This window comes from Oncorhynchus masou, chromosome 5 (assembly GCF_036934945.1).
Source record: "Oncorhynchus masou masou isolate Uvic2021 chromosome 5, UVic_Omas_1.1, whole genome shotgun sequence".
NCBI lineage: Eukaryota > Metazoa > Chordata > Actinopteri > Salmoniformes > Salmonidae > Oncorhynchus > Oncorhynchus masou.
Window position 1 is genome coordinate 43,786,411 of NC_088216.1, and position 15,787 is coordinate 43,802,197.

General features: G+C 42.4%; 1 long non-coding RNA gene across 2 annotated transcripts; it reads left to right on the plus strand.

Moving 5' to 3' along the window:
- The first annotated feature begins 966 nt into the window (after positions 1–966).
- Positions 967–11,061, plus strand: LOC135539625 (uncharacterized). 2 transcript variants are annotated; one of them, XR_010455650.1, is made up of 3 exons: positions 967–1,262; positions 2,005–2,163; positions 2,455–11,061. It is a non-coding gene; the product is annotated as an uncharacterized LOC135539625 (long non-coding RNA). The 2 variants fall into 2 exon arrangements; XR_010455649.1 differs by having other exon boundaries at positions 2,050–2,163.
- The last annotated feature ends 4,726 nt before the right edge of the window (positions 11,062–15,787 follow it).

A 15,787-nucleotide genomic window follows, 5' to 3' on the forward strand; every position in this document is an offset into this window, starting at 1 on the left:
TAAAAAAAATGTATTGTCCGCAAAAGTAAAAATGACAACTTTTATGTGAATGAACGAGGAGGCGGAACACACCTCAATTCAAACTGTTCTTAGAAAATAAAAACTCATCATTTGAAACAAAATCATTTGAAATTGAAAAGTTGAAAACAGCCTATAAATAAAAACAGGCTAAGTGCCTTGGTTTGAGGGCAGCCTTGGATTAAATGTACTGTTAGGTATCAATCACATTCTGGAATGAAGAACGTTCTAACATCACGTGCATAAAAAAACTCACGCTGGGGCGACCGTTAGAGATATTTGGAACTCACGCATGAAAAGGTTAAATTCTCTAGTAATGCCAATATTGAAGACTATAAAATGCTTCTCAAAGATGCCCTCTGGTGGTCAAACTAGCACTAACTAGTATTAATGGTAAAAATGGCTGACTTTTAAATAACGTGCCATAGAATTCTGCAGCAGCCCACAAGGTGTGCTGCAGCATGATGCAACTTTTAAAGGAGGAACCACTGTAGCTTGCTTCGTCCCGCAACAAGCCATTGTTTACAGACGGCTCATTAGGGGTACAAAGCAATGTTAAGCCAGATAGTTGAGCTGGCCAGTTGCATTCTGCTGTTACTGTTGATTCTGGATGTGCTAAGACATGCATGGCATGATGATAACTCTCTTATGTGTGCCAGTTGGTCATTGTAGTGGAACTTTTAGTGTCCTCTCTGTCTCTGCAAAAGCGTGACTACGTATTGTTTCTTGTTATTGCCTTAGGCTGTTCTGTGACGGCTCTCAGGAAGCAGACTGATAGAAGAACAGAAAGAAGGGAACATTTTGTTACTTTGGCTCATTGCCTAGAAACTTTGTGTGCAGGGTCATGATGAGCCAATTGCACCCTGAGAGCAGAGACACCTCATTTGTGTATGAGTATAAAGAGTACTGAGGGGAGAGCAAACCTTCAGAGCTTCTGACAGACTTAAGACTTGAGTATTACGTTTGTTGCAACCTCTCCAGCTGTGACAATACAGATCTGTTCATTTAACTTTGACTTGGAGTCCTTAGTGGTAATTTCCGTGACAATTTGGCTTCACGAAACAGAATGATTGATTCGACATGTGGAGCTTGGCAGTGATGGTCTGTTAGGTAACACCGGTGGCGCATTCCATGTGAAGGCGTGCAAGTGAAATAACCAGACCTCATACCAGACCTCCACTGTGGGCTGCACGGGAGGAAAAACATCATCTACAAAACCTGGAAGGAGTGACAACTGAATTTCAGTAAGTCAAGTTAAATGAATTTTGAACAATAAGAACTGTTTGAAAAGCTCAGAAAAGGATCCAGTGTCCCAAGAGGGGACGAGGCGGGGATAGAGAGAACCCGTCGGTAACGTTGTCTGTAGATATTCAGGGAATACTAATGTAGTTCTGGGAACTATATGGAAGTTCTGTGAACTCCATTTAGGATTTAGAGAATAGTAAGTGATTGAGTGGAATGATTTTTGTATGATTGACTAATTTACTGAAAAGGGGAAATTAGTTCCCAGAATGATTAAGGTATGAGTGGGATAAGTTGTTAGATAAATTAATAAGGTATAATTAAAAGTAATAATGGGGAAAGGGAACAGTAAAAAGAGATATGAAGACCCAGATTTGGCACCAAAACGACCCAGTAAATTGATGGCAAAGAAATTTGGTAAGGAGGTACTGTGCCAGACAAAAGTTTGGACAGCATGGACTAACCCTGCAAAATATGCTGTGAAGTTTGAAGAAGAGGTGAGAGCAATCATTGCCATGTATGACCACACCACCCGTGAAATTGAGGAAATACTCTGTTGGAGTTTGCACTTTTAAGTCTTTATTGAAGACTCATCTCTTCAGTAGGTCCTATGATTGAGTGTAGTCTGGCCCAGGAGTGTGAAGGTGAACGGAAAGGCACTGGAGCAACGAACCGCCCTTGCTGTCTCTGCCTGGCCGGTTCCCCTCTCTTCACTGGGATTCTCTGCCTCTAACCCTATTACAGGGGCTGAGTCACTGGCTTACTTGCACTCTTCCATGCCGTCCCTAGGAGGGGTGCGTCACTTGAGTGGGTTGAGTCACTGACGTGATCTTCCTGTTTGGACCCTTGGGTTGTGCCGTGGCGGAGATCTTTGTGGGCTATACTTGGCCTTGTCTCAGGATGGTAAGTTGATTGTTGACGATATCCCTCTAGTCGTGTGGGGGCTGTGCTTTGGCAAAGTGGGTGGGGTTATATCCTGCCTGTTTGGCCCTGTCCGGGGGTATTGTCGGACGGGGCCACAGTGTCTCCCGACCCCTCCTGTCTCAGCCTCCAGTATCTATGCTGAAGTAGTTGATGTGTTGGGGGGCTAGGTTCAGTTTGTTATATCTGGAGTATTTCTCCTGTCTTATCTGGTGTCCTGTGTGAATTTAAGTATGCTCTCTCTAATTCTTTCTTTATTTCTCTCTCTCTGAGGACCTGAGCCCTGGGACCATGCCTCAGGACTACCTAGCCTGATGACTCCTTGCTGTCCCCAGTCCACCTGGCCGTGCTGCTGCTCCAGTTTCAACTGTTCTGCCTACGGCTATGGAACACTGACCTGTTCACCGGACGAGCTACCTGTCCCAGACCTGCTGTTTTCAACTCTCTAGAGACAGCAGGAGCGGTAGAGATACTCTCAATGATCGGCTATAAAATGCCAACTGACATTTACTCCTGAGGTGCTGACCTGTTGCACCCTCGACAACCACTTTGATTATTATTATTTGACCCTGCTGGTCATCTATGAACATTTGAACATCTTGGCCATGTTCTGTTATAATCTCCACCCGGCACAGCCAGAAGAGGACTGGCCACCCCTCATAGCCTGGTTCCTTCCTAGGTTCTGGATTTTCTAGGGAGTTTTTCCTAGCCACCGTGCTTCTGCACCTGCGTTGCTTGCTGTTTGGGATTTTAGGCTGGGTTTCTGTACAGCACTTTGAGATATCAGCTGATGTAAAAGGGCTTTATAAATCAATTTGATTTGAAGTTCAAGTGGAATCAGTGTAAGGGAGGTGATGCCAACCGTGCTGACCAACTCACTGCTGTGTTTGATAATGTAATGACAACATACTCAAATCACACAGACTGGAAGAAAATACATTCCACCATGACGAAGGACAATGAGAGTTTTGAGGACTATCAGGAACGAATGGAGAAAATCTTCCTCCAGCACTCTGGTCTGACCCCTGACCAAGAATCATACAGTGCCTTGTATTCATCCCCTTGGCTTTTTTCCTAGTTTGTTGTTTTACAACCTGTAATATTTTTATTTGGATTTCATGTAATGGAAATACAAAAATTAATCCAAATTGGTGAAGTGAATTTTTTTAAATGACTTGTTTAAAAATAAGTATTTAAAAAAAAAACGGAAAAGTGGTGCATGCATACCTATTCACTCCCTTCGCTATGAAGCCCCTAAATAAGATCTGGTGCAACCAATTACCTTCAAACGTCACATAGTTAAATAAAGTCCACCTGTGTGCAATCTAAGTGTCATATAATCTGTCACATAATCTCAGTATATTTACACCAGTTCTGAAAGGCCCCAGAGTCTGCAATACCACTAAGCAAAGGGCACCACCAAGCAAGCGGCACCGTGAAGACCAAGGAGCTCTCCAAACAGGTCAGAGACAAAGTTGTGGAGAAGTACAGATCAGGGTTGGGTTACAAACCTGCCAAGAGAGGGCCGCCCACCAAAACTCACAGACCAGGCAACGAGGTCATTAATCAGAGAGGCAACAAACAGACCAAACATAACCCTGAAGGAGCTGCAAAGTTCCACAGGTGAGATTGGAGTATCTGTCCATAGGACTATTTTAAGTCGCACACTCCACAGAGCTGGGCTTTACGGAAGAGCGGCCAGAAAAAAAGCTATTTCATTAAAAAAAATTAAAAATAAGCAAACACGTTGGGTGTTCGCCAAAAGGCATGTGGGAGACTCCCCAAACATATGGAAGAAGGTACTCTGGTCAGATGAGACTAAAATGTTGCTTTTTGGCCATTAAGGAAAACGCTATGTCTGGCTATGTTTTTCATCGGCAGGGACAGGGAAACTATTAAGAATTGAAGGAATGATGGATGTCGCTAAATACAGGGAAATTCTTGAGGGAAACCCTTTTCAGTCTTCCAGAGATTTGAGACTGGGACAGAAGTTCACCTTCCTGCAGGACATTGACCCTAAGCATACTGCTAAAGAAACATGAGTGGTTTAATGGGAAACATTTAAATGTCTTAGAATGGCCTAGTCAAAGCCCAGACTTCAATCCAATTGATGACTTAAAGATTGTTGTACACCAGCGGAACCCATCTAACTTGAAGGAGCTGGAGCAGTTTTGCCTTGAAGAATGGGCAAAAATTGCTAGATGTACCAAGCTTATAGCGACATGCCCCAAGAGACTTGCAGCTGTAATTGCTGCAAAAGGTGGCTCTTAAAGTATTGACTTTTGATGTGGGTGAATAGTTATGCACGCTCAAGTTTTCAGTTTATTTCTTGTTTGTTTCACAATTTGTATTTTATTTTGCATCTTCAAGGTGGTAGACATGTTGTGTCAATTAAATGATACAAACCCCCTAAAACTCCATTTTAATTCCAGGTTGTAAGGCAACAAAATAGGGAAAATGCTAAGTGTGTGAATACTTTCGCAAGCCACTGTATGGCAGCCTGCTGTGGCATTCTGTGGTTTCTGGCCTGCGACAAGACCTGAAGACAGCTGTGACAAATACATGCATTGGGTGTTGGGTAGGAGAAAAATACCCTTGCTGATTGTCAAATCTCGCATCACCCATGCAGAAAAACAGATTAGGTAGAAGAACTCCAAGGCTGGTGCTAAAGCTGCATAGTTGATGCTTTTCGATAGAGGAGGAAGAAGAGGATACCATGGAGGTCACGGCCTTAGAGGAGAAAGGGGACGAGGCAGAGGGCGAGGAGCTCAAGGCATCTCTGGAGGGAGAGACTGAAACTGCTACAACTGTAGCAAGCCGGAACATTTCGTAAGGGACTGTGCAGGTGACGGACATGACCAGGGGGAATGGCCAGGCCCACCTGAAGATGTAAGGGTTGGAAAGCCCTTTGGTGGGCAAAGAACATAGGATGAGGTGTAAAATAGAAGAAGACTCAGATGATGAAGAACCACAAGGAGCATGCCAGATGCTGAAACTTACCACCTTTTTGATTGAAACTCCTCTGATAGAAATACTCGGCCAGAATAAATATTGAAATACTCAGCCTGAAGATTTGATTCCTAGTAGACACCGGGGCTGCAATCTTGGTGTTGAAACAATCTGGCCTGAAAGTAATCCCCTCAACAATAAAAACTACTCCACACTGTTGGAGCATCAGGAATTCCCTCTGAAGAATGCCTCACTTACCCCCTACATGTTAAATAGAAAGATACACACATACGTGTCCCAGGGTTATTATGCCTGGCATTTGAACATTCCTGAGGTGGAAGGTGAACTACGAGAGAGATCACTTACCTCCCCACACCACTGTGCATGGGAGGTCCAGGAACATCTTCACTGCACAGCAGTTCTCCCCTCGTGTGAAGAAGACCCTGAATATCAACAAAGATGGACAAAGCAGAAATGCAGAGTGGAAGTGACAATTGATGGAATATACTACGGTGAGGAATTTACAGCAGCCCGGAGGTCTGCTGTCTGATGCACGGATTACACTGTATGAAGTGACAGGTAATGTCTCACACTGTAGTATGTAAAAACAAACAAATAAAACAATCGAGAATGAAGAGATGTTGGCCCTTGGATGAAGACTGTGATGACAGCCACTGATTGGATAGTCTGGGAAGGTGATGGGAAGTGGTCACCATCAACAGAAACCTTTTCCTCCCATTTTCTGGGCTACCACTTGAGCGATACCAAAGAAATAACCTATTCCTGCCGAGAGTATGATGGTCGTGTCCCAAGATAACTCCCACATACCATGGCTGGATGAAGTGGCAGAACAGCTCTGGGCTGTCTCCAAGACCGATATTGGGAAGATGAGAAGTGCCAACCCGGTGAAAGTTGAAATTGACATTTTTATTCATAGAATTGCAGGGGAAGAGTACAATACCTTTTCATTGTGCAGCTCCCGTTGCCCTGCGCGCTTGTTCGTTGAGCTGTAGATCCACTCGGGTGTCCCCAAAAGTTTTCAAAAGCACCATTGCTTGTAAGTGCCCAGCCGTGTCTCATTGCTGCCTTGGTTAGACAACTCAAGCTTGCAAAGCCAGTGTGGCTCCAAACACCAAATCTATCACTTGCAAATAATAGGCATTCCCAGCAGTGCAGTTTGCAGTGCTTCTCGGAGCCCATGAGCCATTGTTGTACAGTCTATCTGTGCGTTTTAATTCCACCGATAAGTAATTTTCTATCGACATGGAGGCTAATGCTGAAAGCCGAGTCTGTCCAGTAGCATTTCTGGAATACGTTTTGATTCGCTTTAAGGCCGAGAATGACCGCTCGACAGAAGCCGTGGACACAGGGATAAGTCACTGTCACACATGCCAATGTGTAAAGTTGCCCCATGTCCTCATTCAGATTTTTCTGCTTAAGGAAATCAAGGAGATCAGGGGGACTTTTTCCTTCAAAATCAGTCATAGGATACATTACAGTCAGTTCTGTTTTGTTTTGTGTCTAGCTTGGATAGGTCGAACAGTGTTCCGTGACTCTCTGTTAAGCTGGAGAAGGCTGTTTGCGGAAATTTTTACCGGTAGGTCTGAAAGTGCTGGGGGTCCAGGAGGGTGAGAAACATTCATTTTTCGTGGTTTTGAAACCTGTGTCGTATCTGGCAAAGAATGTTGTCCAGAATATTGCTGTGGAGTTGTTGGTAGTATGTGTGAGGGTCTCCTTGTGATGGGCCTCTGCGTGTGCTGGGTGAACTTGAGATGCGCGCTGTGTCATCGTAGATTTGACTGAACCTGCGCCTCTCTCGCTCAATTGTAATAATAGGCATTCCCAGCAGTGCAGTTTGCTGTGCTTCTCGGAGCCTGTGAGCCATTGATAGCGCTCGTAGTTGGAACTTTGAAAGAGGTGAACGAACCCCTTACCCACCTGTTAGAGGCTTTGTAGCGTCGGCGTCGGGCGACCTCTCCTGACAATGTCTAACTTTTCTTGAAAAGTTTGTCTTGAGAATGGCGTTATAATTATATCCTCGACCAAATCAATATCTGCGCTTTTAACGGACCTCTGAGACTATCACAGTGCAGGTGCATTTATACAGAAACTTGATTACACACAGGTGGATTGTATTTATCATCATTAGTCATTTAGGTCAACATTGGATCATTCAGAGATCCTCACTGAACTTCTGGAGAGAGTTTGCAGCACTGAAAGTAAAGGGGCTGAATAATTTTGCACGCCCAATTTTTCAGTTTTTGATTTGTTAAAAAAGTTTGAAATATCCAATAAATGTCGTTCCACTTCATGATTGTGTCCCACTTGTTGTTGATTCTTCACAAAAACAGTTTTATATCTTTATGTTTGAAGCCTGAAATGAAGCAGAAAAGGGTATTATTCCCATCCATCAGGCCCTGGTTGAAAATGGGACTTTGATCCCATGCCCAAATCCTCGCCGAAACACCCCTATTTTATCTGTTAGGATGCAATCTGGTGAATATTGTTTCGTGCAAGATCTTAGAATAGTTAATGATGCTTTTTACGCAAGAGCACCCCTGGTCCTGAACACAGTTACTATTCTTCCCCATGTTCCCGCAGGGAGCTGTTGTTTTTCGGCGAATGCTTTTTTCAGCATCCCTGTTGACCCTGGATCACAGGATTGGTTCCCTTTTACATTTCTTGGGAAAAAATGGACTTGTGATGCCACAAGGCTGAGTTGAATCACCTGCCATTTTTGCCCAGGAAATGGTGAGGAACCTGGAAGGTTTTATTCGCCCCAGAGGTAGTTATGCGGTTCAATACGTTGATGACCTGTTGGTCTGTTCCTCATCTGAGGAGATTTGTCACGAAGATACTAAGGCACTGTTGATTTTCTGAGCTGAGAATGGTCACCAAGTGTCCCCCTCTAAGATGCAGTTGTGTAGAAGTTCTGTTAAATATTTGGGTCATGACCCAGCTATCATCCAGAAGCAGTGGCGTGCCGTGGGCCTGGGGGCTGGGCCTTCAGTGAGGTCCTACACAGTCCCACCCGAATTAATCCACCTCTTATTACCAACATTATGATGCCATGGCTCTAGACACTATACATTTAGACAGAAACGCAGTATAAAACCAGACGTTGCGTCCCCTTGAAATTGACATTTTTATTCATAGAATTGCAGGGGAAGAGTACAATACCTTTTCATTGTGCAGCTCCCGTTGCCCTGCGCGCTTGTTCGTTGAGCTGTAGATCCACTCGGGTGTCCCCAAAAGTTTTCAAAAGCACCATTGCTTGTAAGTGCCCAGCCGTGACTCATTGCTGCCTTGGTTAGACAACTCAAGCTTGCAAAGCCAGTGTGGCTCCAAACACCAAATCTATCAGTGTTTGCAGTGCTTCTCGGAGCCCATGAGCCATTGTTGTACAGTCTATCTGTGCGTTTTAATTCCACCGATAAGTAATTTTCTATCGACATGGAGGCTAATGCTGAAAGCCGAGTCTGTCCAGTAGCATTTCTGGAATACGTTTTGATTCGCTTTAAGGCCGAGAATGACCGCTCGACAGAAGCCGTGGACACAGGGATAAGTCACTGTCACACATGCCAATGTGTAAAGTTGCCCCATGTCCTCATTCAGATTTTTCTGCTTAAGGAAATCAAGGAGATCAGGGGGACTTTTCCCTTCAAAATCAGTCATAGGATACATTACAGTCAGTTCTGTTTTGTTTTGTTTTTAGCTTGGATAGGTCGAACAGTGTTCCGTGACTCTCTGTTAAGCTGGAGAAAGCTGTTTGCGGGAATTTTTCCGGTAGGTCTGAAAGTGCTGGGGGTCCAGGAGGGAGAGAAACATACATTTTTCGTGGTCTTGAAACCTGTGTCGTATCTGGCAAAGAATGTTGTCCAGAATATTGCTGTGGAGTTGTTGGTAGTATGTGTGAGGGTCTCCTTGTGATGGGCCTCTGCGTGCGCTGGGTGAACTTGAGATGTGCGCTGTGTCATCGTAGATTTGACTGAACCTGCGCCTCTCTCGCTCAATTGTAATAATAGGCATTCCCAGCAGTGCAGTTTGCTGTGCTTCTCGGAGCCTGTGAGCCATTGATAGCGCTCTTAGTTGGAACTTTGAAAGAGGCGAACGAACCCCTTTCCCGCCTGTGACAGGCTTTGTAGCGTCGGCGTCGGGCGACCTCTCCTGACAATGTCTAACTTTTCTTGAAAAGTTTGTCTTGAGAATGGCGTTATAATTATATCCTCGACCAAATCGATATCTTCTCCTCCTTCCGCTATTGTGGGTTAAAAAAACCAGCTTAGTAGTATGCAAATTAATTAGTTTATCAAATTCAGTTACCTAGTTCTGAGGTTTGCATAGACCTGCCCATATACAGTGCCTTGCGAAAGTATTCGGCCCCCTTGAACTTTGCGACCTTTTGCCAGGCTCAGAGGTCCGTTAAAAGCGCAGAGGCCTCCAGTGCGCCCTCCCAGTCCGGTGCGTCCTGTGCCTGCTCCTCACACTCGCCCTGAGGTGCGTGTCACCATTCCGGTGCCACCTTTGCCTGCTCCACGCATCAGGACTCCAGTGCGTCTTACCAGTCCAGAGCTTCAGGCGATGGTCCCCAGGCCAGAGCTTCAGGCGAAGGTCCCCAGTCCAGAGCTTCAGTCGACGGTCCCCAGTCCAGAGCTTCAGGCGACGGTCCTCAGTCCAGAGCTCTGGCGACGGTCCCCAGTCCAGAGCTTCTGGCGATGATTTCCAGTCCAGAGCTTCCGGCGATGGTTCACAGTCCGGAACCTCCAACAACGTTCCACAGTCCGGAACCTCCTGAGACGGTCCACGGGCAGTACTCCAAAAAGGGCTGTAAGGGGAGACGGATCTATAACAGTGTCATACAGTGCCTTGCGAAAGTATTCACAAAAAAATACAGTTTTATATCTGTATGTTTGAAGCCTGAAATGTGGCAAAAGGTCGCAAAGTTCAAGGGGGCCGAATACTTTCGCAAGGCACTGTAGGACCTGCCTCTCGATATCGTTAATCCAATCAAAAGACGTGCACGCACTATGCCTGCTAGCTGGCTCCTGTGTAACACTGGAGCCAGCCACCAGGCGTACAATAGCCAACTCTAAAGCTTATTGGTTGACACTAAATTTTCATTTCCATTCTCTTTAAGCTACAAGCACCCGCACTGTTGATTCTGAAGGCCTGAGGGCAGATTTTAGACCCCTGGCAACACATGATGGCTGAATATGATTGGATAAAAGATCTAACATAAAGACCATCCCTCCAAATCTCAACCTGGGGCTGGAAGCAGTGCAACCAAGAGGAAAGCTATGAAATGAAGAGTATAACTCTTTCTCTGGGGAATAATTTAATACATATTTGTGGGAAAATACATTTAAAAAAAATTCTATTCTGATGTTGTTTTGGCCAGCAGAGAAGGCCTTACTGGCCCTGACGGCCCACCACTGTCCAGAAGGTGAGGTCAGTACACGTGCATCTAAGCTGGGACCAAGAGACTGAAAAACAACTTCTATCCCAAGGCCATCAGACTGTTAAACAGCCATCACTAGCACATTAGAGGCTGCTGCCCTATTATACATAGATTTGAAATCACTGGCCACACTAGTCACTTTAATAATGTTGACATATTTTGCATTACTCATGTCATATGTATATACTGTATTCTACCCTTTCTTGTTCGGATGTTCTGTGTCTGCTCTCGGGGATGGGATTGATAGAAAAACAGAAAGAAGGGAGCACATTGATACTTTGGCCCAATGCCTAGAAACTATGTGTGCAAGGTCATGATCAGCGTATTGCATCTTGAGAGCAGAGATCTCTAGTTTGTGCATGAGTATAAAGAGTGCTGAAGGGAGAGCACCCCTGCAGGACTTGGGCTTTGAGTGTTACGTTTGTTGTAACCTCTTCGGTCGTGATAATAAAGATTTGTTAATATAACTTTGACTTGGAGTCCTTAGTGGTAATTTCCACGACATCCTATTTAACTAGCTAACTACCTAAAATAGCCACTGTGGTGCAAATGCTAATCGGTTTGCAGGCTAATCAAACCCCATGTTACGTTATAAGGACACATGCTAAGTTGATGGCATGATAGGTAACTAGCTATTAGATTATTGATTCCGAGGTCATTGTTTTGCAAGTTGAACAAGCTGGCTAGCTTGATGAATACCAGATACATCTATCTAGCTAGTAATCATGAATCTAAATGTTTGCTAAATCTAGCTAGTTATCTTGTGTCTACATTGCCATTGATGGGCTGGAAGCAGATTATGTGTGTACAGCTGTAGCAGTCAACAGACGATAACAAGCTATAGGACATGAATTAATGTTTCAACCTATTTTTCTGGAATTTGCCTTTCAGTATAAACCTGATCTCTGCCACCAGTACAAGGTGACGATCGAGGGTGAACAAGCAACACTTCAGGTATTTTGTCTTTGAACAGTGGTTTCTCAATTAAAAATGTTGAGTTTATGACACAACAGTTTGTGGGAGATGGTGGCAGATTGTGGTAAATTGCGTCATTCTCTCTTTGTGTCACACTATCACAAGGTGGAGTTAGAACGCTGATTATGCTTTTGGTTTCTCTCCCTCTAAAAACAGAAACAATTCTAAATAACAAACTGGCTTTATTTACCACAGAGTGAAAGAGCGATAGCCCGTCTATATAAGGTGAGTTCCTGAAACACAGCCCTTCTTTGCTGATGTGAAGAAGAAATTGAATGAGAGTCCAGCGAGGATATGGAAAAGAAATAGGTTGCCCATATTTTCAAGAACTGAGCTACTTATTTTATTTATAAAATGTACTAGTTGATTTAGGCAATTTAATACATTTGTTTAGACTTGGCCTATTTAGTAGGCTATCTTGCAGTATAAAGCTATATTTGTCAGCATTAAGCTGATTGACTCACTCATTCGTGGCTTTGGATCAAAATAAATAAGTACCAACATTCTTTCTGACGTCTTTAATAAAGCAACGTTTTGACCAAGTTCATCTGCTCATGTTGTGTGTGTATGTGTTCAATTATTTGTGACATTGTGGTTACAATGAAGAATGTAAACAAAATAAATCAAATAAATCCTATTCATTAATCAGGTGCGAGTTGCAAGCTTGCAAGAATTCCTTTTTTATATATACTTTTTTACTGTTGACATTACAAAACATACACATACAATCAACAGCTACATCACACCTGCCCAGACCCACCTGCTCACACCCCCATCTCCAGCACCCACATCACTCTCATCCACATGACCTCACACTCCACCACTTTATTTCTCTCCCACAAACATTCAACGTTTGGATAATAAAGCATTTAAAGGCTGACATTGGTTGATTTTCAGTTTTTAAATAGATGATTTTTCAAGATGATTGATGATAAAAGTATTGTCCAGACCATAGGGTATCTCACTGCACCCTTATATGCCATGCCTTGAAATATGCAGACAGTTCATTTCCGTTGTAATACTTCTGTCAGCCAACTTTCTAACTCCGCCCATACCTTTTAGACTTTACAACATTCCCAGATGGCATGGATTATTATAACCTAATTAAAAATGAACCTGATAATCTAATTTACTTTAGGCCTAGGACCTATGGGTTTAACCTTCTGAATGAATAATTATATTGACGAAAGGAGCCCCCTCTTAATGAGTTCCGAGAGCCTATCCGTTACCCAACAAAATAACATCAATTTATTTAGCCTAATTGTTTTTTGACTACATACAGTAGGCTATAATTTCTCTTTTCTTGCATTAATTAATTTGTCTCCATGTCTAGTCAACATTTGGCTAAAAAGAAACCATTCCATGAATTCAGAACATTATATTTTTATGTTCACAATACAGTGTGGCACATTGATAACTCAGATCGCTTTAAAGAGCCTAATAGACAGCAAATAAATAGACAACAAATAAATATACTAAAACAAAAACTTCAAAAACAGTCCTTTCATCTCATTTCATTGTTCAAATTGATGCAGGAAACGGATGTCATCCACCGTGCCTGGTCGCAGGCTCACAGCTGTCTTCTCTCTGAAACCACAAATCCATCTGTAGGTGATGCTTTATAGTTTGGAACCACACAATTACCAGGTGGATAGAAGGCTTCTTGAAGTGATTGAGGAAATCAAACAAGACTGACAAGTATTTTTTCACAATAGCTGGCCTTGTGTTATCTGCAGTTTTGAGCTGTACTGTCCCACTCCGTGGTGGATAACACCCACTCTTCGCTGTAAGGCACAAGTATGCTATTTTTTGAAAATCGACAGTCCACATGTCAAGTGTAATAGCGCCATTGTATTTACCCAAGTTCTCTCTCAACTCTGCGACCACCTGATTTTGTTTGCCTGATGCAGGAGAGAGACTCTCGGACTGAAACATTAAGACCTCCGTTAATTTACAAAAATATAGTCTAATTGCTTGTCTAGATGTGAAAAATCCCCCAATTTGTGCCACAGTTTAGACTATGGATAAATGCTGAAGTCAGTCAGAGTTGAGTCCTATTGTAAAGTGTAGCCTAACTGGCCAAAAAAGGGCAAACTTGCAATGTGTTCAAGGCTTAAGTCCTCCAAAGTATTTTTTAAACTCTATCACACACCTAATTTGCCCTAAAAAAATGCATCAACCCATACAAATATATGAATTTATAATCCATTATAATCCACATAATAACTAAAAAATGAAATTAGCTATAGCAAGAGGAGAGAGACTGCATGCTAAAGACAATCAGAAAGAATGTGGCTTTAACCCTGCATTAAAATATCTTATTTTGAATGAAAGCCAGGAATGAGTGAGTCCCATGCCTCTGTTCCTGCTTCTGTTGCCTATTTGAGGGTTTGTTTAATATCCTACTGGTTCTGTGATCACCAAGCCTCACCCAACCACAAAATGTCGGATAAATCAATTTCACAAGTCCGGCTGTTTTTAAACTTCGCTATGCTGTATTAAAGGCTTTACAATTGTTTTCAATAGAACAGACTCTCTGGTATTACTTATAATTTATGTAATGTTGTTTCACTGTTCCGAAAGGGCAGAAAAATAACATTGTAATCTAACAGCACCTGTTTGTCATGCAACAGTATCTCTTGCACATTTGACAATGATTTAAATTAAGCCTAATTCACATGATATGCCTAAAATACTTATATCCACTAGGCTAATAAATAATCACATTTTTCCTTTCGATTATTTCACTGACCTATATATCATGTTATTTCATGTTATCCGTTTCGAGCACATGCAGAAGCGATTTGAAGTTGTTGAACGGAAGTGACAAAATGTATTACAATTGAATATGAATGAACTGAATGATGAGGATGAAGAAGAAGAGCGTTTGAATTTAGAACAATGGTGTAAGAATTGCTCTTCCTCTGTCTTGCGTGCACACACAAAAAATATCACTTTTTTTGTTTCTACTTTGTCAGAAGAAGGTGTAACTGGATTGTGAAGCCCATTACTTACTAAAACTGCTGTTACACTGTAAGGTTTTTTTTATAAGATAAACTAAAAATGTTCTGTTATATTCAATTATATTCTTAAAATATACAGGTATGAGTTGACTGAATATACGCGAGGGATGTCTGCTAAATGAACAAGTTGATGGCATAGCCATAAAGCCTCGGCTACTAAGCACAGATAAATATTACTGAGACTTAAGCTAAGTGTTTTATTTCTTACATTTACGTGTGGAATGTTACAGAATAGATAAATAGATAGATGGATAAATAGAGAGTCAGGTGGGGAATGGAGTGAAAGTGCACTGTACTGTAAGTACTCAACAACGCTGTGGTATCTCTTGCACTTTTGTGCCAGGTGTAAATGGTTTAGCAGCCTTTCCAATAAATTGGAATACAAAAGAAGCCATCTACCCTTGATGGGCTTACATGTATTCATGGATGTTTGCGAGGCGTGTTACTTCACCTATCTCTATGCATAGCCCACCACATGTTTTCTAACCACATCTGAATGGATCCATAATGAATTACTATAGGTATAAATATCTCGGAAATATTGGAATAAAGTAGGCTAATGCAATTGAAGGCAACACACTGTTGCTTACTGAAACACCCAAAGTCATCCAATTTGTTATAATAGGAATTGAAGCAATAACCAACCTGCGTGCGGTCAACTATTTCAGCATCATTATGTGCTGCTTTGAGACAAGCATGGGGATTGGTCTTGATAAGCCAATCAGATTTTTATTTTCACTGAATCTCCATTTGGATATTGGCCAGCCTACAATTAGGCTGTGTAAATGTTAGGATTATTTTGCTCATCACTCACAGTCGCTTAGTAGCCTAGGCCTACTCCTGACCGGCCACGTAGTACAGTGCCATATTTTCCTAACGGAAACCCTAAGGCCTACATAGGCTACTGTGAAATGCATTTTACATTTTTGTGGAATTGAAAAACCATAATATTAATACATTTAAATAAGATATATTTCGAACAATATAAACAGCTCAACAAATACAATCATTATTTACAAACAAACCCATTCTGATCCTCACAGGACAGTCATGATAATGTCATCACACAGCTTACATGTCATCCATGTCATTAATCATATAGTCTGTTCTAACCCAAAAAATATTGTAAAGTGTCTTTTACAGACAATATTAAAAACAGTCAAATACATTTGTGAATTCAATCGCTTTAGCCAACATGTTG